This window comes from Trachypithecus francoisi, unplaced genomic scaffold (assembly GCF_009764315.1).
Source record: "Trachypithecus francoisi isolate TF-2019V2 unplaced genomic scaffold, Tfra_2.0 Lachesis_group7, whole genome shotgun sequence".
In the NCBI taxonomy this organism is placed as follows: domain Eukaryota; kingdom Metazoa; phylum Chordata; class Mammalia; order Primates; family Cercopithecidae; genus Trachypithecus; species Trachypithecus francoisi.
This window is the reverse complement of record NW_022681472.1, coordinates 47,274,106-47,298,482: the sequence shown is the minus strand read 5'-3', so window position 1 is coordinate 47,298,482 and position 24,377 is coordinate 47,274,106. Positions and strand designations below refer to the sequence as shown.

The 24,377-nt window shown below is 36.3% G+C and overlaps 1 long non-coding RNA gene across 1 annotated transcript in view; it reads right to left on the bottom strand.

The window, feature by feature from the left end:
* Positions 1-1,027: 1,027 nt before the first annotated feature.
* The window catches only part of LOC117078918, a 62,428-nt gene continuing 39,078 nt past the window's right edge, over positions 1,028-24,377 (bottom strand). Inside the window, exon 3 of the long non-coding RNA XR_004435197.1 lies at positions 1,028-1,311. This is a non-coding gene — a long non-coding RNA (uncharacterized LOC117078918). The remainder of the gene's footprint in view (positions 1,312-24,377) is intronic.

Here is a 24,377-nt window from a genome sequence, read left to right as displayed (position 1 = left end):
TAAAAGACCTCAGATGGAAACCATACATTTTTTCAATATCCATATATAAATTAATATGTACCATCTGGGTTATATCTGGTGATATAAAAATGTTGTCTTATGAACGCTGAAGGTGTAAGAACCATCAAGCAGATCCAAATTGATTTTGACACATTTGTTCACAAAGGAGATAATTCTTTATGTGGTAAGATTTAATCTAGAAAGTAAATAGAAATTTACGAACCCATTTCAACATACACAATTTGATCAAAAATATAAAACACATTAATATCGATGAGATAAATTGCCATTCTACATTAGAAGATTATAAAGCAGGATAATGAATTTTGAAAAACAGAATCTGCCTTTGGATCTTTTTAGCAAGAGTATTTTGCACCCATTTTAGAAATAAAATATTGTGTACAGAAATTGTGATTCTCCTATGTGGGAAAAATCAATATTTAATTCTCAGTCTGTTTGTTTTCAGGTCCATGTTCTACACGCTATGCAAATTTCAAAGCTACATTTCTGGGACCCTTGGCAGGGTGCTCGGGCCAAGCGAGGATATTGGGTAGAGTCACAAATTACCCCATGTATTTCCTTTACATTTCTTTCACCAGGACTTTTATTCAGGTTAAGTCGGTTCAAGGTGAGTATCAAGGGAAACACTGAAGAGTAAAAAAAGTAACAAGAGAGTATGGTGGGAGTTGTGTGCCAAAAGGTAACAAAGACTGCTCCACCCAATTGCCTTTGTGGGGTGATGATGCATCTGTTGTGTGTGTATATATGCGGGTTGCACTTTTTCCCTACACTATGCGTTGAAGAGGAGGGACTGGGCTGGCCATTGAGAGGGTGGCCCAATTGGCATATGCTGTGTGCACGGCCATTCAACAGGAGAGGGAATAGCCACAGCCAGAGGGCTTCCAGGGTCTTCACAGGCTGATGGCACCATGCAAAATGCACTGTAATATAACATCTGCAACATCCGTGCAGCCTCAGAAAACTGATTTTGACTACAGCTTGAGGAGGACTATCTTCTGAGACAGATTCACATTAAATACATTCATAAGCCTAATGAAGATAATTTGAAGGCCAATTAATTCTCTTCAGTTCTCTTCAAGGGTTGATAATATTTACTCTACTCCACACAATCTGTCTGAACTCACCTCCTGCTATCTGCCTCATGCACTTTGCTTGGGCTACCCTGACCCCACACTCTTCCTCAAACACACCAGACATGCTCACTCTATCCAGGGTACTTTTCCTCTTTTATCTTTACATCTTGCTCCCTCAGCTCTTTTTGGACTTCTCAGTGAAGCTTTATTCACATCCCTGTTTAAAATGCAACATCAGAGGAGTCACATCAGCAAGATGAGTGAATCTGAGGTCCCAGGCTTCACTTTCTCCCACAGATATTTCAGTTAGCAATTATCCTCAGATGAAAAGAACTTTGTGAAAACCCAAAAACTTAGGACTAAGACTGACTGTAAACCATAGAACTAAATAAAATTATATCATAAGATAAGAGGAATGATTTCACTTTGACTACATCATCATTTCCCTCCTTTAAGACAACACAACACATACGGAAGATCCCCTGAATCAACAGTTTCCATAGTGAGTAAAGAGCTCTAGAGGTAGTCATCCAGCTTCTCAGTATTCAGGGACACTTATCAGGGAGCTCATCCCCATCTCACCTCAAAGGGAACACTGGGTGTAACAATGGGACTAGACTACCTGGGATCAGATAGAAACACAAAAAGGAGGCTCAAGGATCTTGATGATAGCCCTTTGTTTCCGCCAGTGATGCCATCCCAGCCAACAGCAGAGCTCATCCCCAAAGCCAAGCTGGTGGCTCCCAGAAGTATAGCAGAACGTTCAACCTGGCTAGAGCTCTAGGCAGCCAGCCTCCACACCTAGTGTCAGAGCTTACAGCAGATCCCCACCCAGGCAAGGAGACACAGTCACAACACATTTCTGTAGAGCACAGGGGCTAGTGCCTGGCCTGGGAGTCCAATCAGCAGCCTGGCCCAGACTCGGAGCCCACCCCAAAGCTCCACCCAAGCTAGGAGACACCTTAATGCCTTTCTGTAGAGCACAGGAGTGAGTCCTGCCTAGACCAAGCAGTAGCTTGGCCCAGTTCCAAAGCCTATTCCAAGGCCCCACCCAGGAAGGGAGAGTCCTGTTACATGCATTTCTGCAGAGCTTAGGGACTAGACCTGCCCAACCTCTGAGTTCAAACAGTGGCCTGACCCAGACTGAAAGCCCATTTCAAAGCCCCACTCAGGCAAGGAGGAAAGCTTCAAATATGCATTGCTACAGAGTATAGCCTTTGGACCCATGTTTTGAGCAGTGACTCTGCCTAGCCTCAGAGTGCTTAACTTCTGCAAGCACAGCTTGCAGGCTTGCCCAACTGAAAAACACAAATAGCAGTAATGCTCAGCCAGGAAATACACCCTGTGACCCTGAAGATTGATACCACAGAAATACAAATGATCATAAAAGATCACTGTGAACAAATTGGATAACCCACAAGAAGTGGAAAACTTTTTAGAAAGAACCTATGAAGACTAAATTATAAACAAATAGAAAATTTAAATAGTCCAACAATGAGTAGGGAGATTGAATATGTAATAAAAAGTCTTCCATGAAAGAAAAGCCTAGGACTTAATAGCTTAACTGAATAATTCTACCAAATATTTCAGAACTAGTATCAATCCGTCTCAAATTATTTCAAAACGTAAAAGAGGAAAGAATACTTCCAAACTCATTACATGAGGCCACATTCCCTGATGTCAAAGCCAGACAGGGACATGAAAAGAAAAGAAAATTACATGCCAATATCCCTGATGAATTACAGTTGCAAAAATACTCAATAAAAATATTAGCAAATTTAATTCAGTCTTACATTAAAAGGATCATTCACCATGATCAAGCAGGATTTATACTGGGGAAGCAAGGATAGTTCAGCATATATAAATCAGTAACTGTGACACATCACATTAACTGAATGAAGGACAAAAATGATATGATTATCTCATTTAGATACAGAAAAACCATTTGAAAAAATTAAATATTTTTTCATAATAAACTCTCAACAAATTACATATAGAAGGAATGTACCTCAACTCATTTAAAGCTGTATATGACAGTCCATGACTAACATTATGCTTAACACTGATGACAAAGATGTCCACTCTTGCCACTTCTATTCAACACAGTACTGGAAGTCCTTGTCAGAATAATCAGGCAAGAGAAAGAAATAAAATACATCCAAATAGAAAAGAAAGCAGTGAAATTGTCTCTGTTTTCTGATGACATGATTTTACATGTAGATAATCCTAAAGATTCCACCATAAAACTGCTAGAACCAATAAACGAATACAGTAAGTTTGCAGGATAAAAACTAACAGACAAGAATTAGTAGTATTTTAATACACTAACAACAAACTATTTGAAACCGAAATCAAGAAAACAATTCCACTTACAATAGCTACCAAAAAAATTCTTAGAATAAGCTTAACAAATGAGGTTGTATTAATTTTTTCTCATGCTGCCTGGGTAATTTATGAAGAAGAAAGGTTTACCTGAGACTGAGACTGGGTAATTTATGAAGAAAGGTTTAATTGACTCACAGTTCTGCAGGCTGTACAGGGAGCATAGTTGGGGAGGCCTCAAGAAACTTAAAATCATGGTAGAAGGCAAAGGGGAAGCAAAGCAAGTCTTCACATGACCAGAGCCAGGGAAAAAGAGAGATAGGGGAGGTGCTACACACTTTTAAACAAACAGCACTGGGGATGGTGCTAAACCACTAGAAACTACCCCCATGATCCAGTCACCTCCCATCAGGCCCCTCCTCTAATTCTAGGGATTACAACTTGACATGAGATTTGGGTGGGACACAAAATCAAACCACATCAGAGGTAAAAGACTGGTCCACTAAAACCTCTAAAACATTGATGAAAGAAATGAAAGAAGACACAAGAAATGGAAAGATATTCCATGTTTATGAGTTGGAATAATTAACATTGTTAAAATTTCCATACTACACAAAGCAATCTACAGGTTCAATGCAATCCCTATAAAATTTCAATGTCATTTTTCTCAGAAGTAGAAAAAAGAATCTTAAATTTCAGATGGAATCTCACACACACACACACACACCCCTGAATAGACAAGCCAATCTTAAACAAAAAAATACGAAGATGAAGGCATCATTCTACCTGATTTCAAACTATATTAAAAAGCTATAATAATTAAACCAGCATAATATGGGCATGCACATAGACACACTGAATAATGGAACAGAATAGAGAGTCCAGAAATGAACCAACACATTTACAATCAATTGATTTTTGACAAAAGTGTCAAGAACACAAGATGGAAAAAGGAAAGTCTTTTCAATAAAAGGTGCTGGCAAAATTGGATATAGACTGGTAGAAGAATGAAATTAGACTCTTATCTTACACAACATACAAAAATTAACTCAAAATTGATTAAAAACGTAAGTGTTAGACCTGAAACTTTAAAACTACTAGAAAAAATCATAGAGAAAATGTTACATGACATAGGTCTGGGCAATGATTTTTTTTTTGGAATCTGACCCCAAAAGTTCAGTCAACAATGAGAAAAAATAAACAAATGTGAAATAATAAACAATAATATGAAAAAATAAACAAAAGCAAAAAAGCTTCTGCACAGCAAAGGAAAAAATTAGTAGACAATCTAGGAATGGTAGAAAATATTTGCAAGCCATATATCTGATGAATGATTAATGTCCAAAATATATAAGGTACTTAAACAATTCAATAATAAGAAAACAAATAACCCAATTAAAATTTGGGCAAAGAACATGAATAGATATTTCTCAGAAGGAAGACATACAAATGGCCAACAGATAGATGAAAAAATGCTCACCATCACTAATAATTAGTGAAATGAAAATTATAACCACAATGAGCTATCACCTTACACTTGTCAGAGTGGCTGTTATCAAAATGACAAAAGATAACAAGTGTTGGTAAGGACATGGAGACAAGGGAATTCTTTTATTATTTCTTAAAAAAAAGGGATACATGTGCAGAACATGCAGGTTTGTTACATAGGTATATGTGTGTCATGGTGGTTTGCTGCACCTATTGACCCATCTTCTAAGTTCCCTCCTCTCACCCCCCGCCCCATCCCCTAACATGCCTCGGTGTGTTATTCCCCTCTGTGTGTCCATGTGTTCTCATTGTTCAACTCCCATTTATGAGTGAGAATGTGCAGTATTTGGTTTTCTGTTCCTGTGCTAGTGTGCTGAGGATGATGGCTTCCAGCTTCATCCATGTGCCTGCAAAGGACATGATCTTAATCGTTTTTAATGGCTGCACAGTATTCCATGGTGTATGTGTACCACATTTTCTTTATCCAGTATATCATTGATGGGTATTTGGGTTGGTTCCACGTCTTTGCTATTTGTAAATAGTGCTGCAGTAAACACACTTGGGCATGTGTCTTTATAGTAGAATGATTTATGTTCCTTTGGGTATATCCCCAGTAATGGGATTGCTGGGTCAAATGGTATTTCTGGTTCTAGATCCTTGAGGAATCGCCATACTATCTTCCACAATTGTCGAAATAATTTACATTCCTGCCAACAGTGTAAAAGCAATTCTAATTATCCATGGCCTCACCAGTATCTGTTATTTCCTGACTTTTTAATAATCACCATTCTGATTAGTTTGAGATGGTATCTCATTATGGTATTGATTTGCATTTCTCTGATGATCAGTGTTGCTGAGCGTTTTTTAAATGTTTCTTGGCTACATAAATGTCTTCTTTTGAGAAGTGTCTATTCATATCCTTTATCCACTTTTTGATGGTTTTTTTCTTGTAAATTTAATTTCCTTGTAAATTCTGGATATTAGACCTTTGTCAGGTGGGTATATTAAAATTTTTTCTCTCATTCTGTAGGTTGCCTGTTCACTCTGATGATAGTTTCTTTTGCTGTGCAGAAGCTCTTTAGTTTAATCAGATCCCATCAAGACAAGGGAATTCTTGGGTACTGTTGGTGGAATGCAAATTAGTACAACCATTTACGGAAAACTGTATAGAGGTACCTCTAAAAACTAAGGATTTGAAACCTGTATGTTGAAGAGATATCTGCATTCTCAATAATCTCATATGGAATAAGCCTGTGTCTATCAACAGATGCATGGTTTAAAAAAATATGGTATGCATACACAATAAAATATTATTCCACTTTAAAAAAGAGGGAGGAAATTTTGTCATTTGTGACAATATAGATAAACCTGGAGGACATTATGCTAAGTGAAATAAGCCAGGCACAGGAGGACAAACACCACACAATCTCACTTGTATGTGAAATTCAGAACAATTGAACACAAAAATAGTGAGTAGAATGGTGGTTACCAGAGGCCAGGGGTTAGGGTTGGGGAGATGGGGTCAAAGGGGACAAAGTTTCAGTTAGATAAGATGAATGAGGTTTTTCAGATCTATTGCACAGCATGGTGACTATAGTTAATAATAATGTATTGTATGTTTAAATATTGTTAAGAGAGTAAATTTCAAATGTTCTCACCACAAAAAAAGTATGTGAGGTGATGAATACATATGAATTAGTTTGATTTATTCATTCCACATTTATATTCATATATCGTAACATCACTTTGTACCTCGTAAATATATACAATTATAATTTGTCTATTTATAATAAAATAAAAATTACATAGATTAAATAAAATTCAATGTCTCCCTACCCTGACCCCATTACCTCTTGCGTTCTCTGCTTTATATTTTTTTCTATAGCCCTTATCACCATATGATGTAACTCTATATTTTACTTACTTTGTCAACTTTCTTATTTATTAGAATGCAAATTCTGCTTATTTATTAGAAGGTAAATTCCTTGATGGCAGAGGCTTTTGTCTGTGTAACTCATTGCTTTATCTTCAGACTACAGAACACCACTGGACATAAATTGACTTAAATATCTTTTAAAATGTGGTTATTTAACTATTTTACACAGAGAAATATAACTATAAGTATGTAAACATAAATATGATAACTTGTGTTACATGAAACTTTACATGATAAATAATACACTATGTATATCCCGACCACTGTATATATTCAGAGTAGACAGTGAAGCTTGGTAAGAACATTAAAAATGAAAATTTCTTGGGGTGTATGCAACCACACTAATAAAATAGTTTAGTCACTAAATCTCAAACTATAATCTTGCATATGTTCCTCAAAAAAGTAACTTTATTTAATTGTCCTTAATTTCTAGCTTGAGTCTCATTATGCCTGGTAGCAGAATCCATTTCTGACAATTCAGAGTAAATATACTCAATTGAAGGTAGACTTAGAATGATCCAAAATTATTCTCCTTTTCTTTTTTCTTTTGCTTATTTCTTTTATTATTATTATTATTATACTTTAAGTTCTAGGGTACATGTGCACAATGTGCAGGTTTGTTACATACATATAAATGTGCCATGTTGGTGTGCTACACCCATTTCTAAACCTTTTTTTGCTTATTTCTAAACCTAAGGAAGTTGACTTATCTGGTCCTTGGTCATCATTTTCTACATTGCTGGCATCTGCTGAAATGGCCCCATTCCCACTTGTTCCCTTTGAATGGCTACTGGCAGAATTCCCTGGCTTCCTTTCATCTTATATCCAGGACCTTGTCATCATTCTTTCCATTACATTTGTGCCTCTCTGGAGGAGGGTTGGTAGGTACACAGGAAAAATTTTGCATGCTCTCCATGTCACTCTGAAGCACAGGAAACTTCAGAGGAGGATGCTGGTGGGAAGGGGATATCTTTGAACTGCTTTCCCTAGATAAGCTACATTGCCATTTCATTTTGACCGCTACAACCTCATTTAATATGGGGAATATTCCCAAATATCATCACCTTCCAGAGCCACAGATGGAAAATGGGTACGTGTTGACTTTGTCTGAGGGCTCAAACCTACATGGTCATTAGTGGTAGAGATGCCTGCTGTCCACCAAAATATCATGGTTTTCTTGCCATAGTTTGGAATTATTGGTGAGATGAGGCTATATAATTGGGGACTGAGTTTCCAAGTCCCCTTTTACATCTAGTTGAGGGTATGTGACTAATTCTTGTCAATTGAATATTAATAGAAATGATGTATCTCATTTCTATGCCAGGATTTATAAGAAGCCGATAAGAATTTTTCAATTTCTGTTTTCCCTTTTAGCTACTGGATTCAAAGGCTCTAGAGAACTGAAGAGTCCCAAAATGGAAGGAGCCTGAGAACCTGAGTCACCACATAGAAAAAAGCTGTCCACCAATCAGACCCACTTCCTTGGATTATTGCATAAGAAATAAAATATATTGTATTGTGCCTCCAAATTTGGCTGCTGCAGCAAGGATTACCTTAAAAAATAGCATTCTGTGGCCCTCCCAAACTGGGTCTGGGAATGGAGAGCAAACACTTTCCTGATATACACACTGGTGTATTGCTTCTTCTCTCATATACTCCAACCTTAGCCCATGGATTCTTCATCTAGTCTAAATGTATTTTTAAAAAAATACTCAGGTGATATTTATTCTTCTATGGTTATTGTTTCGCACAGGGCCACCTCTGTTCTCTGAGGAAATCAAAGACTTTGTCTTGTGTTTCAAACATATGCTTTGAAATTTAAAATTGAGTATTGCCTAGAAAATTTTTATTTGCATTCTCATTGCCATAATCCTTCTGAGGCAACTGGATTCTTCAGGCTGAATGGAAATTAGGGAGGATATCTTGTAGTTATGGTAGTTTGAGTGGAGGAGGAGATAAACCTCAATGGAGATCATATCTTCTTACCTCCTCTAATAGAGCATCAGGAGGGACTTGCTATGGAACTATACTAAAAGTCTAAGAATCAATATTTACTTTTCTTGAGACAGTGCTTAGATGAGCTTTGCCGATATCTGCCTTGGTGACCTTCCTTTGTCCTTTTTTGTTTGATCTGCATTTCTGACTAACACATTATTTCTTTAGATTTATTCATCATTGCAATCCAATTATCTTCAATATTAATGATTGGAATTTATTTGAATTTTCAAGGTGATCGTGTTTATCTGTGTTCTTGTCAACTGTACATTTATTTGATAAAGTATATATCTAAGGATAATCAAATGTTCCCTAATTCTACGATTTTGGGAGCAGAAACTGTCTACCCACTCCCCATGTTCTTCAACACTGGCTTTTTTGGGAGGTATGCCTTTCTTTTGTGATTTGGCAACCAACCCACAGTTTCCAGGAGCCAAACTAAATCTATATCCCTAATCCAAATACTAGGCAAAATCTCTGGAGTTACAGAAGGTCATCCATGATAGTTGTAGACATATATGGAAAGATTACCTTTTATACATTTTTAGTAAGCAAAGGAAAAGGCTCTGATGATGGATACAGGGAGTTGAAATAACATACAGAAATGTGGAGAACCCTGGCTGTGGCATCTTGCAGGGCTAGGCTAATACAAATGTGACCACTATCACTCAGTACAAGGGTTCAGCTGAGATAGCAAAAATTCAGTTTAAATAATAATAGTCACTTAATTTTTTAGTTTAAATTGTAAAATTTTTTATAACCAGGGGTACCTGTAATTCCAGATTATTCTTTATAAGGAAATTAGTACTGTTAAATATTTATTAGGGAGTACTGAGCATCATATTGGATTGTTCTGCTTGTTATGGCAACTAAAGTCTTCCCTTTAATTTTAGAAATAGGAAATTAATATCAGTTCTAGGGATTATTCAAACATCTGCATGTTTAACAGGAACTTAAACATCGTTGACCTTATGAAAGTGGGATATATGTTTTTCTTCTAGAAGTGGAAGGGATTGCTCCATGCAGTCTCTGTGCACTTCTCAGATAATGAAACTAAGGCCCACAAAGGTAAAACACTTGCCTAAGGTTATTATTTTTCTACAGAATGAGAAACAACCACAGAGAAATGCATATTATGAGAAAAAGAATCACTGACAATAATAGGGAATGTGTTTGTAATATAATCAAGATTGATCATATATATTTATATATTTATACACACATTTATACACACACACACACACATACCCAAAGAATAGAGTGTGCTCTTGCTCGCTCTTTCTGTCTCTTCCCTCACGCCTATTTTTGAATATTTGCTTCATTAGGCAAAAAACATGGAATGTCAATGTATTAAAATGCATGAAACAGCCTACTACTTTTCTATATTTTTAGAATAGTATTTGCTATGGAAACATGTTCAGAGGCCTTGACAGTGGAACCACCTAACAAAATTGAAAATAAGTAAATAAATGAGACACCCAAATATGCATACTGAAGCAGTCTGAATGTTCACTTAAAACTCTGATATAACAATGAACTAAATTATGGCAATCAGTATTATTTTGCTAAGGACTTTGATGTTCATTGAATTCTTATAACAACCTAATGACTAATATAAGGATTATCATTTTAAAGAGGCAGAAACTGAGACTCAGTTTGATTAATGAAACTTTTTACGTAACTATTAGATAGTAGACCAAAATTTGAACACAATTTTGTCTCATTCCAAACCCTTTCCCCCAGTATAACATGTTATTTTCTTCACCACCCAAAGAAAAGTTCAGCTTTTTTCAAACTCACTTCCTTTTTTTTTTTTTTGTTTCAGATGCGCTTTTTACTATAACAACTTTACTGATGCACTTGTCCAGATGTTTGTTAGGTCCTTTGTACTCATGTTCTCTAGTGCACATCAAAGGCATTTGAATAAATAGGTGATCAGTTGCCCTACTGACTAGAAAGTTAGCACCCAGATGAAGGGAATTTTCCATTTAAAAAACTTACAAAATTCAATAGTCCATGAAGACAAATTCCTCCTCAATCATCTCCTTACTGATCTCCAAAGAGCCATCGAGTAAGAAGGGGTGATCATCAGTAAAACATAGCAGTAACTTAAAGATGAAAATTATATTTTGAAACATAAATCATCAATGACGTTATTGCACCTAACATTTCTTTCTTTTTCTTTCTTTGAGTATGACACACACAACTATGTGGATGGCACTAGAATCTAGGGTAGAGGTCACAAGGTGAAACCTGGCTGAGCAGAACAAGTGTTTCCCATCCTTGCTTGCTTTCACACAGCCTCCTAAGGAATCTTCTCAGCAATGCCTGTAAGTCCAATCAGCATCTTGAAGAAGGTTAGTGGACATGAAGAAGAACTGAAAAAACCGCCTTTCTTTCAGACACTTCTGCACTTATTTGTAGAGTACAGGCTAGGTGCTATTCCTTGTGCCAAGTCAGGGAAGAATCAGTCAAGGCTGCTGCACTCAGGGAGCCTACAGTCTAACAGTCTGTTATACTCTTTTTCTTATCGACATTCCCGTGGTTGAGGTTGGACTAGCACTTCATCAGCATTATGAACTAAGGTAGCTAATTGTATGAAATATATGGCAGCATGGCAATTCCAACTAAGACACTGAAGACTCATGAACTCATGAGAAATAAATTCCAGCCCATTGACATATTAAGAATCACACACTAGTAGCCAATAGCACATTTCACTACAAACCTTAAGCTGCCTTCTAGATGCTGGTGTACACTGGAGGATAGAGTTCAAAAGACAGACATTTATCTTTATCACACATTTGTACAAAGATTACTCCAGACAAGTAAACATTTCCAAGTTTAATTTGGTTCCATCACTGACCATCGGCTTTAATTATGCCTCTAGACCATTTGCATGGCGTTTGTTATGCAAGTACCCTCATTAGAAAATAGGATATTGCTTTAAGAACTCATCCAGCTTTCTTCTCTGCCTATAGCCATAGCTTTTGACTTCAGCCTGCACACTCTTTTCTCCACCCAAATGCCATAACCACCTCCCCCTAATCCATGAAATCAAATCTCTGAGTACATGAATGTCAAAACAATGTGCTAATGTGGAATCCAGCCACCCAAGTTTGCTCTAAGCACAGCTCTTGCAAAATCCAATCCATTTTATCACTCTGTCTTTGCGCTGGATTTAGCAGCTTCATAATTCCACACCTCTGTCAACGAGACCCTCATTATGCAGGCTTCTAAACATTTTACTTGGGGAAAGAATAAACAACATATTTAGTACTAATGAGGTGAGATATTGCTTTTACATTTGCATAACTGTTTAATGATTTTGATATCTTCAGCACTTTGGACTCAGGAAGCTTGCTTTGATTGATGTAGTTTTTCAATGAGAAGCTCTTGCTGACAACCAGCTACTTGCAGAGTGCAGTTTGTCCCATAATCTGGATGTAGGGCTTCAGAACTATTGCAAAATAGAGCTCCATCTTCCATTCACCATGGATGCTCTACAGGTTGCAATGTTATTCATGTTGTTTGCATTTGAGCATAAACATTTAAAATGGAGTGTTTATCAACCAGATAAATTTAATCATATTTTTTCTTGTATTTTTCTCCCCCTCCCCTCTGCAGTACAATGACTGTAAAACACCAACAATTTTAAATATTTTCTCTTGCCCTAATTTATCCCAATTCTTCCTGACTGCATGAGTCTTTCAAAGATCATTTACTTAAACAAACATTATTTGGTATCATCCTGTAAAATAGAGTTATATATTCCAGACTAAGCATAACTGATAGCAGCAACTTTTGATCTCTAAATGGAAAGAATTTGGGATCAATAGAAGAACTGCAAAACTAATCTCAGGATATGTCAAATGCAAAGGCGACATGAAAAGAATAGAGCCTTGTGGCCAAGAAGAGCTAGATTTGAATCCCAGCTGGGCTACTTAGTAACTCAGTGAACTTGGGCTACTTAATTTGACACTTAAGTTCTTTACCCATAAATGGGTATTTAAAAATATCAACCTCATTTGTTCTAAGGACTGACGAGATAATGCATGTAAAAATGCTATTGTGTGGGGTCTGGTGCATATTAGGCAACTCCATACACCTTTGTTCTAATCATTATTATTAAAACACACACAGTAAGGCGAGTACATAGATGACTGATAACCCTATATGGAAAAACAGAAGCAGTGATACAGCTGAGCGTTCACAAGAATATTAGAGAAGAGTAGCTTTTCTCCCTGTGTTTAATCCCTAAACTTTGAGAGCCATGGCTACTCTCAATTCACATCCAAACCTTTAATACACGTAAGGGACCTTAAAGAGTTTCCAAATTATTCCCCTGCCAGTGGAGAAAGGACCTATTCAGTTATGTGAGACAGTCCTCAAGCAAAAAACAGTCAGTGCCTTGCAACACGATGAAGTTTTAAACCCTAGTCTCTATGAAAGCCATGCTAGCCTACCTGAGATCACATCCAAAGGAAGACATGAGAGAGGTCTCAAATTAGGCTGGGAGACTCTAGGGAGATATGCAGGGTAGCCTAGCAGACTCTTCCTTCAACAGGTACTTTTTCTACCTCTACTCAGAATACCAGGTATAGAGTCTGTAGACCTGGATATAAATTCGGATTCTATCACTCACCAATGTACAAAAGAGAACTCTGGCTTTTTTACTTCAAGCAGTTATTATAAGAATCACATGGGATAATGTAATAAAGAGTGCTTAGTAAATTTTAAAACAATTTACATATACTTGTTACTCTCCAGCTGAGATGAACAAAGTAAGATACTATTTAATTAGATATTCAATTTAAATTTACTTTTTATTTTTCTTAACTAGTAAACGTGGGCTTAAGAGTAGTAAATTTATTTTTCCTTTATAAATACCTGGGGTAAAATGTCAACATTAGCATTATTAGATAATCTCAGGGCAAAAGACAGAGCCTTGAGAGCAGACCATGCTTAAATACCTGCAGATCACTTTAGTTACTTTTATCCAGAACATATCTGTGGTCCATGAAATGATAAAATAGAGTTAACTATTATTATTATAGAGTAGGCTAAAAAATTATTGACAAAAGGTGGGTTTTACAATGAATGAGCAGAGTTTCTGAAATATTTTAAATTCTACATGGATTTAAATCTTTTAAATTCCACATTCTACATGGATGAGATTTAATGAGTTTCACCTCAGTAGGACATCAGAGTCCTTCCCTCAGGGGAAGAAAAAAGTATGGTCCATTAGTACCTAATAGGAAATAACATACATTTAAATTTATTGCCTAGACTCATTTTACTTCTATTTGTATAAGGTATATATTTTGCTAGATAATATTATAAAATCAAATATGGTAGCATAGAACTACAACATGCTTTTTTTTTTTTTTTACTTCCCCTATATCATGTCTTTCCTTCAAATTTATCCATGTGAATACATAAATCACAGTAAAGTGTCATGAAACATAATCCGATTTGATTTTAAAATCTACACTGGAAATCATTATTCATGAGCACAATAAAAATTTCCTCCAAAAAATTTCTTGAATTGAGAAATTCAGTACATACAGTTTAGGTTCTTTCTCTGGTTGAATTGCTTCTACATTTCAGGCACTGTGCTGGGGCACGGAGTATTGACATGAATCAAACATGGTGCTGCCTTTGTACACAGCTTGGCCTGCGAAGCCTGTGGCCTGGCTAGCACTGTCATAACCCTGGCATGTGGTATGAAGAGAAAGCAGCAAGTGTGAGCATAAAGATTTGAGAATAAGTGGGAAAGTTGATTTAAAATAAAATTGGAACTGAGCGAGAAGAAAGAGGAGAGGCTCTAGGCCTCCCAAAACTCTCATTGAGAAATAATTTCAGATGTCACTTACTCTTCGTAAATAACTATTTATAGGTGAGTTTTAAAATTTTATAGCTCCAACAAAATGCCAGGTTTAATGTTTCATATTACAGAATACACTGTGAATTGCTGCATTAAAATAAGGATTGGCTAGAGACTTCAAGCTGTAAAAGTCTGTTTTCATGTCTTTATTATGTTTTGGTATATAGTAATCATACCGCAGTGAAAATAGGGTAAACAAAGCTTTTAATAAAGGGAGAATTAAATAAAAATTTGGTGCTCAAAACTATAATTTCAAACCATTAGTTGGGTATTTGAGCTTGGACACTATGGATAATTATTTTCATTTACGCTTGGTTAAATGCATGCAATGTTGCTGCAATTTATTGTATTACTGAGATGGTTGGCATCCTACAAGCTAGAAATATGGGTTGAAGTACCACTTAACTTAAATGTTAAATCTTTTCCAAATCAGTGGCAATGAGTTGCCAATTCTTATTTTAAAAAGGGGCATGTATTAGTTTAAAAAGATTACTCGGGGCCGGGCGCGGTGGCTCAAGCCTGTAATCCCAGCACTTTGGGAGGCCGAGACGGGCGGATCACGAGGTCAGGAGATCAAGACCATCCTGGCTAACACGGTGAAACCCCGTCTCTACTAAAAATACAAAAAAAACTAGCCGGGTGAGGTGGCGGGCGCCTGTAGTCCCAGCTACTCGGGAGGCTGAGGCAGGAGAATGGCGTAAACCCGGGAGGCGGAACTTGCAGTGAGCTGAGATCTGGCCACTGCACTCCAGTCCCGGCGACAGAGCGAGACTCCGCCTCAGAAAAAAAAAAAAAAAAAAGATTACTCATGATTCATCTGAATGTTATTGTGTTAAAAACACATCTTGGAAATTTACTCATTTTATGGATTTCACTTTCCCCTACAATATTAATAAACAGCAGAGACAAAATCTGGGTTTCTTTAATAAAGCATTATGTGCATATCTACAAAAGCATGGCAAAGATATGGAAATCCACTTTTCTGAGAACTAATTCCTTTCAACCTCTCTAGCTTTCACGCATTGTCCTTTTGCGAGCCATCTTCTGTCCCTGCCTGAGGCAGGGTCATAGGAGTTTGTGACACTCTCATGGCAAAAATAGCACCACTGCTGTTAAGCAGAACATTTTTTATCTCACACACGAATCTTTAAAAATGTGACTACTTATTCGTCTAGTGCCTCTTGATTCTCTAACCTGCTTTCCATTTCTTTTGATGCCTACAGTTATCCGGCCTTTATCCTTTTTGGCAACAGGGTTTACTAGGGCTTCCTTAAATATACCCAAATTTGGACCTAAGTGCAAGATTTCAAGTTTCCATTCATCCCGCTTTCTCTGTGATTTGAAAATACCTGGGCAGTTACACCAAAACGTCTGTTACATTTTGCTTTTTGCAAAAAAATAACTAAATGATGAAAGGTTCATACAGAAAATACAGGCTCCCACAGAAGTTAATGCAAAGTCTATTTTCTATAGATGAATTAACTGCTTACCATAAATGGTAAGGAAAGTAACAGATTTGATGACAGCAGCAATCTTTTAGATATACTAAATGCAATGTGCATGCATTTCCACAAGTTAATATGACGTATTGGAAAGAGCAGTACACATTTTGCTTCAATTTAAAAAAAAAATCAGTTTGTCGAGGAACACACAACTCATCATAAGTAAACCATAAGAAAAGGAAAAAAGAGAGGAAAGAAACAGAAACATTTTGTCCTAACTACATTTGACAGGAGTACCAAAATGTGAATCCCAGAGAAATTCCATCTTCTCTCATCTCACAACTTTCCGAGGCAGGTGTCAGTGCTATTTACATGTGTCTTCTGTTTTTTAATCAGAGAAGCAAATATTTACAGTGGATGTTTATTTTCTGCAGACTTTGGGGGCTTAAGAAAAGTGTCTACACAGAAAATGTTTCTAAAATCTGAATGTAGATTTGTGTTTGGTTTGTATTTTATTAATATATATCAGTAGACTTGACTCTAGCTTGAATTTTAAGGCTTTACATTGAGCTTAGTAGGTAATAATTATTCATCATTCTATGCTGTTTTCATGATCATGATGGTCTTTCTGGCTAGGTAAGTTTATGCTGTTTTGTTATTTACACTGACCTGGTCCATCTCCTGCATGTGGTATTCTAATCATCTCTTGGTATATGAGGGTGGGGTGGGAGGTGGGTTACTAACCATGGGTTTGCAGTCATAATTGACTGGTATTAGGATGGAGGATTCCTACTGTAGACAACATGAGTTGCTAAGATTCAGTCATAGGTAAAAGCCACTGGGAAGTGTTAACACTGGAACCTCAACATCACTAAGTCCAAATGCTAGCAGACACAGGGGTAGAAGTAGAAAATTCGGTTTTTTGTCACTGAAACAGCAGTTTATATTGGGAGAAGTGTGGCTCATATCATAAGTAAAACAGGAATAAATAAGAAAGTTCCCAAGGCAATGGACTCTAACAGGGATATAGGTAGAGGTAAAAGGTGAGTGTGCCAGGGAGGCTAAAATTGTTAAAACAAAGTAAACACATCTTTGGGCATATACTGATATTCCTGACATTTCTTAGCAGTGTAAATTGTAGCTATTATTTCTCCCAAATCATTAAGTTTTTTTTTTAATCCATCACCAATACACTTAGAAAATAGAACTATAAGAACTCTTGAACTTCTCTAGCTTAGTTTAGAGTAGTATGAAACAAGTAGCAAAAAATAAATGATGAATTTTAAGAACACCTACGAAAATTCAATTCCCTGATGCACATTAGATTTACCTAGGCAGATGGGGGTTTGTTATTGTTGTCACTGTTGGTTGGTTGGTTTTTGTTTGGTTTTTAAATATTCCAATCCCTGGGCTCCACTCAAACCAATTTAGAATATCTGGAGGTTAGTCTCAAACACTAACGTGTGTTTCAAAGCTTTCTAGGTGGTTTAAATGAACAGGCAAATTTAAGAACCACTGGTTGAATTCTACAAGTCTGGAAGTCAAGTTCAGCATTTTAGGAAAAATTGAGACAAGTCATTAACTAAATTTTTAAGTAGGAAATATTATGAAATAGAGATGAGATAGTTAAGTTACTAGTCCTTGAAAATTATCTTTCATTATATTTATTAATTCATTCAATAAACATTTATTGAATGCCAACTCATACCAAGTGCAGTACCAAGGATATGAACAAAAAGCAAAATCACAAACAACTTAACATCTTTTGTCTTAAAGGAACCCCAAACACACAACTCCTTTCTATCTATGGACCATGAAAAGGGACTAGGGATAGCCCAAGGACATTTAGGAATTTCTCTGCACCTCTTCATTTGTTTGTATCTGGTTTTTCATGGATGTTCTCTACGTGACCTGATATCCTCCTCCCTGCAACCCTGATTCAATCTCTGGCCGTTTGAGTCTGCTATTTACATGCGACTGTCTCACCATTTTACTCTTAGATTTCCCTTATACCTTTGGTCTTTATGGTGCTCCCTCTCTGTTCCAGGCTTCCTTGAATAGGTTTTTGTTTTTTAAAGAATTATTCTTTTGGTAATTCTAGTTTACTAGCAAAAAAAAAAAAAAAAAAAAGGAGAATTCCATTCATATCCATTTACTCTTATACTTCGGGAAATAAATTTTGATGTATCTAAGCAACAAATCCATTTTCTACAAGTTATTCATGCAGGACATCAGTTAGATAAATCATAACTAATAGCTTAGAAAACTCAGGCTCATAAAAAGTGGGTCTCAAATTGGGTTGTATGTCTGAATCAACTGGTGGTAGCAGGTGCAGAGGAGAGGGGTTTGAAAATAGGATTCTTTGGTACGACTTAGAGTAACTGAATTAGAAACTCAGGGTTGAGGGGATGCATGGAAGGTGAACAATCATTTTTTTAAAAGCTTGCCAGGTAAGTTTCATGCAGGATGAGGGTTTAAAAGCACAGTCATAAAAGAACATATGAAGGTGGAAAGAAACCCCATCTTCAGTAACTTTTAAAATTCACTGGAAATCTTAACATGGTTTACACTTTCTTCTCTTCAGTGCCTACAGGAAGCTCATAAAATTAATTCCATTGTCCTTAATAGAGAAGAGAAGGAAAAAGAAACTCAACCAAAGGACACTGATTTTTCAAGGCGGCCACAGCTTGGATTAATGCCTCACAGTTTCCTTTTGCCATGTATTTTGACCACAGGCTTTTAAAATTTAATGACATGTTTTGATTGAATTATTTTAAAGATAGTTTATTCTTGAAAACTATAACCATAGCTGTTCCATCAAAAATTGTTATTCTTCAAAAACTTATATGGCTTTTGGAAAGAAAAAAGAAAACAAGGTAATATCAAAAACAGATCAAGCAGCAATCAATCAATCAGCACTTTTAGTCTGAAAAGAAAAATAAGTGTCATCAACCTCTAAAGATTAACAGGTACCCTTTAATTTATTTTGAAAACCTGGTGACTAGTTGTATAACTCTATCACATCTCCCTAAAAGTATCTGTATTCTTCATGGACACAGTATGGGGTTTCTCAATCTTTCTAACATCCTCTTTAATTACACAGCAGGCCACTGTGTACTTCACACTCATCCACAGGCTCCCCAACTAGTACTGCCATTGTGCTGAACACAGCATGAGGCCTCTCCATTTCTGAAAAATAGCTTTCTCATAGAAATTTCATCTGTAAACTAATGGTTTCACTTCAGATTTTCTTCCTCATGTGGAAATACCACACTTGTACTCTTAGACTTTTTCTTCTTCCCTTTACCTAAGTCACAGTCCTTTCTTCTGCAGGGAAATACATGGATAAAACAACAAACAAACCCTGCACTATTGGAATAGTGTCCTTTCTTTGTAGGAAAGACCTTATGGTATGTTCATCTTTTATGTGTTGGAAATTCTACATCACTTTTTTCTATTTTGGCATGAAAATTTCATATTTTATTCCTTTAAAATCGTTTTAATTAAAAAATTGGAAGTCTATAGTTTTTCTAAGTGATACGTGGCTTTATATTTAGACTTACTTGGAATCAAATCTAAGTCAATATTTTTATCCTGAAATTACAGAAAGGGAATAATTTTATAAAAGCAATTAACAGGCTGGCTTGACTACAAGGTAAAATCCCATTTTCAAATTTTTATTCAAAGCACTAATGCACATAGCCTTAATTTCTTAGCAGAAAGATATTACTATATCAGAATAATCTACACCAATGATTTTGTCTATATTTTTCATTCTTTTTTTTTCTTCAGTAATCATCAACTCTCTCAAGGCACTGTGCCACAGTTGCTTATAAACAATATAAACATGAGTAAGACATTGTTTCCAGCCACAAAATAATCTGAAATTTAAATGGTATGAAAGAGATGGAAAACTGAATAAAATAATGACATCAGAATGTGATGAATATCACAAGAGACATGCAAAGTGCTATGCAGGTTCTGAGAACCAATAAAGTCATTTCACCAGAGTAGACAGACACAGGAAGTCTCTATATTTATTTATTTAAGATCATCAGCTCTACCATCCTTCATGACTATAGTGAACAAAATTCCTTCAAGATGCATGAGTACTCAGGTACAATCCAGGTTTGTTTTATAAGGGAAGGAATTTACCTTTCCTCCACAGAAGAATTGGGTGCAAAAATCATACCTGCCTGTATTTGTCTTCTCAGGTGCCTGAGGGTAGGATCTGAGTGACTCTAGATAACCTCCTCCTACTGGTCCAGATGCACTGCCTTTTGTTAGTAACACACTTGTCAGCCCACTTAGCATACTGCCAGTTATCCCCACAGATTGAGGAGGGATAGGCAAAATTATTATCAAAACTGAATCTTAGCTTTGTTAAAGAGTTGATACATTTATCTTCAGAACTTCACACTATTCTTTTGGAATCTTTTCCACTCTTATTTAGCACACTCATATCTACCAACTTGCCTCAGAAATCCTGGGGTATATCCTATTGAAATATACTTTTAGAGGCTTCAAATTCACATAAACATGTGAATTATTGATATTACATAAATGTATGCTATTAGTAACAAAGACAAATTACTAATGGTAATAAGAGAAACTCATTATCTTTGTATATATTTTATAGTTTGCAATACCCTTTTGCTAATATTTTCTAATCTGCTCCTTGCAATAGCTTTGTAAAGTAGTTACGAAGGTGTTATGATCTATATTTTATTGATGGTGAAATAAGGGTAAAAGATTATGTCACTTAGAGTGACATAAGCAAGTGTCATTGCTAGTATTAAAACAGTATGTTTTCTGACTCTAAATTCACTGATAAACACATAAGTAATGGTGAAATTTTAGGTGCCCATTCTGTTCTAAGAAAGCTATTTGGAAGCTTTTACAGTTCTTGAAATACTTAAAGACAGTTATTTATTTTACCTGCATATTTAACCAGCACTGGTTATATTACCAGAGACATATAGCCTTTCTGATAATGTTCACTTTGTACTTTAAGTTTGCTGTTTGTCATTCAGAGAGCATTAAACCAGGAGAAGAAAAAAAAAAAAACAACCCACAGGAAATCAACATTTAAAATTCAAGACTGGAGCATTATTTGGACAAATTAAGGATGCCAAGTGGTATCTGCTGATACTGCAGCTGTCACTCAATAGCTTTCTCAGGATTCTCCTCCAGCAACAAAAAAACAGTGTCTAAGCTTAGCCAAAGTAGGACCAATGATGATATGGAGTGACAGAGCTTTCATTGCACAAGAGACAGTTTAGTTAGTTCTTTCATTGGACTCCTGTAAGACGCATATGGAGCATTCAGTCTATGAATGAAGCATGTGTGATCTTCAGGGAGAGCTGGCCAAAGCGTTAAAGTGCATGGATTTTAGATAAGTCAGTGTGAACATGTGGTGCCGTGTGAATAAAATGTGATAGTGCCTATCAGAATGAGCCTACATCATATTCTTACTTGACACATTAAGCAAAGCTTTCAGTTCTGGGCCTACTGATGATAGGATTATGTTCACAATTGTTTTATGATAGCTTGTTCTGGAATTTTATAACCAAAGATCCCATGAGGAAAGACTTAAAGGAAGCACCATACACTTACTAGTGTACTCTGCACCTCCAGGGTTGAAGACTCATTTGTTATTACCTTCAAGGTAAAAAAAAATCTCAGTTTGTGAAATCCCCCTGCTAATATTATAATTTTCATAGAGAACATTTCCTTTCTATTGTCCAATCAAAAGCACTGGAGTTAAGAAATACGGCAATACCACTTTCTTGAATTAAAATTTCTTTTCACATGAAATAAAGAGGTGATTGTGTGTATGTGTATGTATGCTACATTTGTTCATACATACTGAGCTAGACAAATGTGGGTAGTACCTATGTTTTTGTTTATTTCTTGATCTGCATCTTATTCTAAACCTCCAATTTACACCAATATAATTCTTTAGTGTATTATTCATGGATGATTTTAAAGTCAGGGTTCCTAAAATCGGATTCCCCAGAAATCAGAACCTGAAACAAAGTCTTAAGTGGTTGTGCTTTCTTGGAAAATGTGATCCAAGAAACATAAAGGAGAGAGATGGTGGGGTGGGGGCTGAAGCAAGAAAGAAGAGAAAACCAATAGAAAGATACATCCTTGAGTTGGCTGTTGCTATGGTGCAACTGCTTGGTAAATCCCATGAGACATTTTGAAGAACCATATGAAGCACATTTCAGGACTTCATAGGGTAGGAAGGAAGTATCTATCCATGAGAGCTTTTGTGTCTAATCCATCAAAGATCTTGATTGCTGGAGTTGGAGTGCTTCTAAGCTGTATTTTGGTGAGCATTCAGAAGGTTGCCCTACTTCAGCAGTCATGTCTGCAGAGGCCTTCATGGAGGGCATGAGGCAAAGCATTGTCAGAATATACCTGCACGAAACTGGCTGAAGCCAAAGCAGAACCAGTTGCTCCTCTGGCTCTATATAAGAATCTGTGGTGGCACATAAAAGGTATGTGAAATGTGGGGGCTTCATGTTTTATAAATAAGTTAGGTTTCAAATGTTCATTTGTGTGTCTGTTATATGAATATTTTATTCCTCACGTGAACTATCTAAATCTCTATAGCCTACATAGAAGAATTCTCAGGGTAATCCACAGAGGCCCTTTTAACCCATGTAGATAAAATATTTATTACAATGAAAAGTGGCATTGGAAAATACAATTATACCTCTATAGCATATTAAGTTGAAGATGCTATGTAGAATCTAGTAATTCCTGGGAAACAGCTACCAACAGTCTCATCCAGACCAGGCTGTGCTCTTGAATCACTCTTGCTAGAGCATTAGTGACTGATATCAAATCAGTATGACTGGTGGAGGAAGAAGAAAAATCTTTAGAGTGAAGGCTGAGAGGATTGCAAAAGATGAAAGTTTTCGAAATGGCTTTTAAAAGTCTGCATCACAGCATCTTTTCTTCTCACGTTATTTTATCACATATATTGCTTTTATATTGTTTCCACTCTGACTACAGTCTTTACGTTTGGTTCTGTGAGTCACATTCAAAATAGCATGGCTTAAGATTTTTGTATAAGAACATTATGAATTCACAGTGAGTTCTTTATTTTTTTATTCATTAATTTTTAAATCATTATTGAATGAGAAGAGAAAAACGATGGACAGTGCCTTGTTATTCTATATTTTTATTGTATTTGTAAATCAGATTGTTTAAAATGTTGAACACGGAGTACATCTGTTTTTATTATGGCCATATTTTACTTTTTAATTCTATATATCTTTTGCTTTCATTTGTAAAGAAAATCTGGTTCACTACTTTTAAGTTTTTCTCTAAAAATACTTTGAGATGATTTTCTTAAGCACAGTTATTCCAAGAGAAAAACAATTTGTTTGAAATTTTGACTTTACATTTCATCATTAGATTATGAAAAGTTATAAAAGAGTTACATCAGCGAAAATGATAGAGTGAGAATATCTAGGGACCAGGTGCAGTGGCTCACGCCTGTAATCCCAGCACTTTGGGAGGCCGAGGCGGGTGGATCACGAGGTCAGGAGATCGAGACCATCCTAACTAACACGGTGAAACCCCGTCTCTACTAAAAATACAAAAAAATTAGCCGGGCATGGTGGCGGGCACCTGTGGTCCCAGCTACTCGGTAGGCTGAGGCAGGAGAATGGCGTGAACCCGGGAGGCGGAGCTTGCAGTGAGCCGAGATCACGCCATAGCAGTTCAGCCTGGGGAGACTCCGTCTCAAAAAAAAAAAAAAAAAAAAAAAAAAAAAAAAAAAAGAACATCTATAAGTCCATCCCTTCATAAAAAACAATGAAACCCTGGCAAAAAAATAAAAATAAAAATAAATGCCAGCAACAACTTTTTTAGAACTATGAAAACTAAATAAAAACCTTCAACAACCAGGATGAAAGTATCTCAGGCAAAGTCAGCTGAGTCTTAGTTAGAATAGCAAGATTTGTGGCATTGTAGCTTACCATGGTCCCATCCCCTACTCTCCAGCTCAGTGGTGGCCTTGAGAGAAACAGTCTGCATTTGTGGCACAGGTACTGGTACAAGAGGGAACAGAATGGATCTCATTTACAAAGAATTGTGATTGTTTGACCTGTCTTGTGGCTGTATGCAGGAACAGCTTAAAGGAATTTCCTAACTCATTTTCCAAAAAAAAAAAAAAGTTTATGGGCAGATGTATT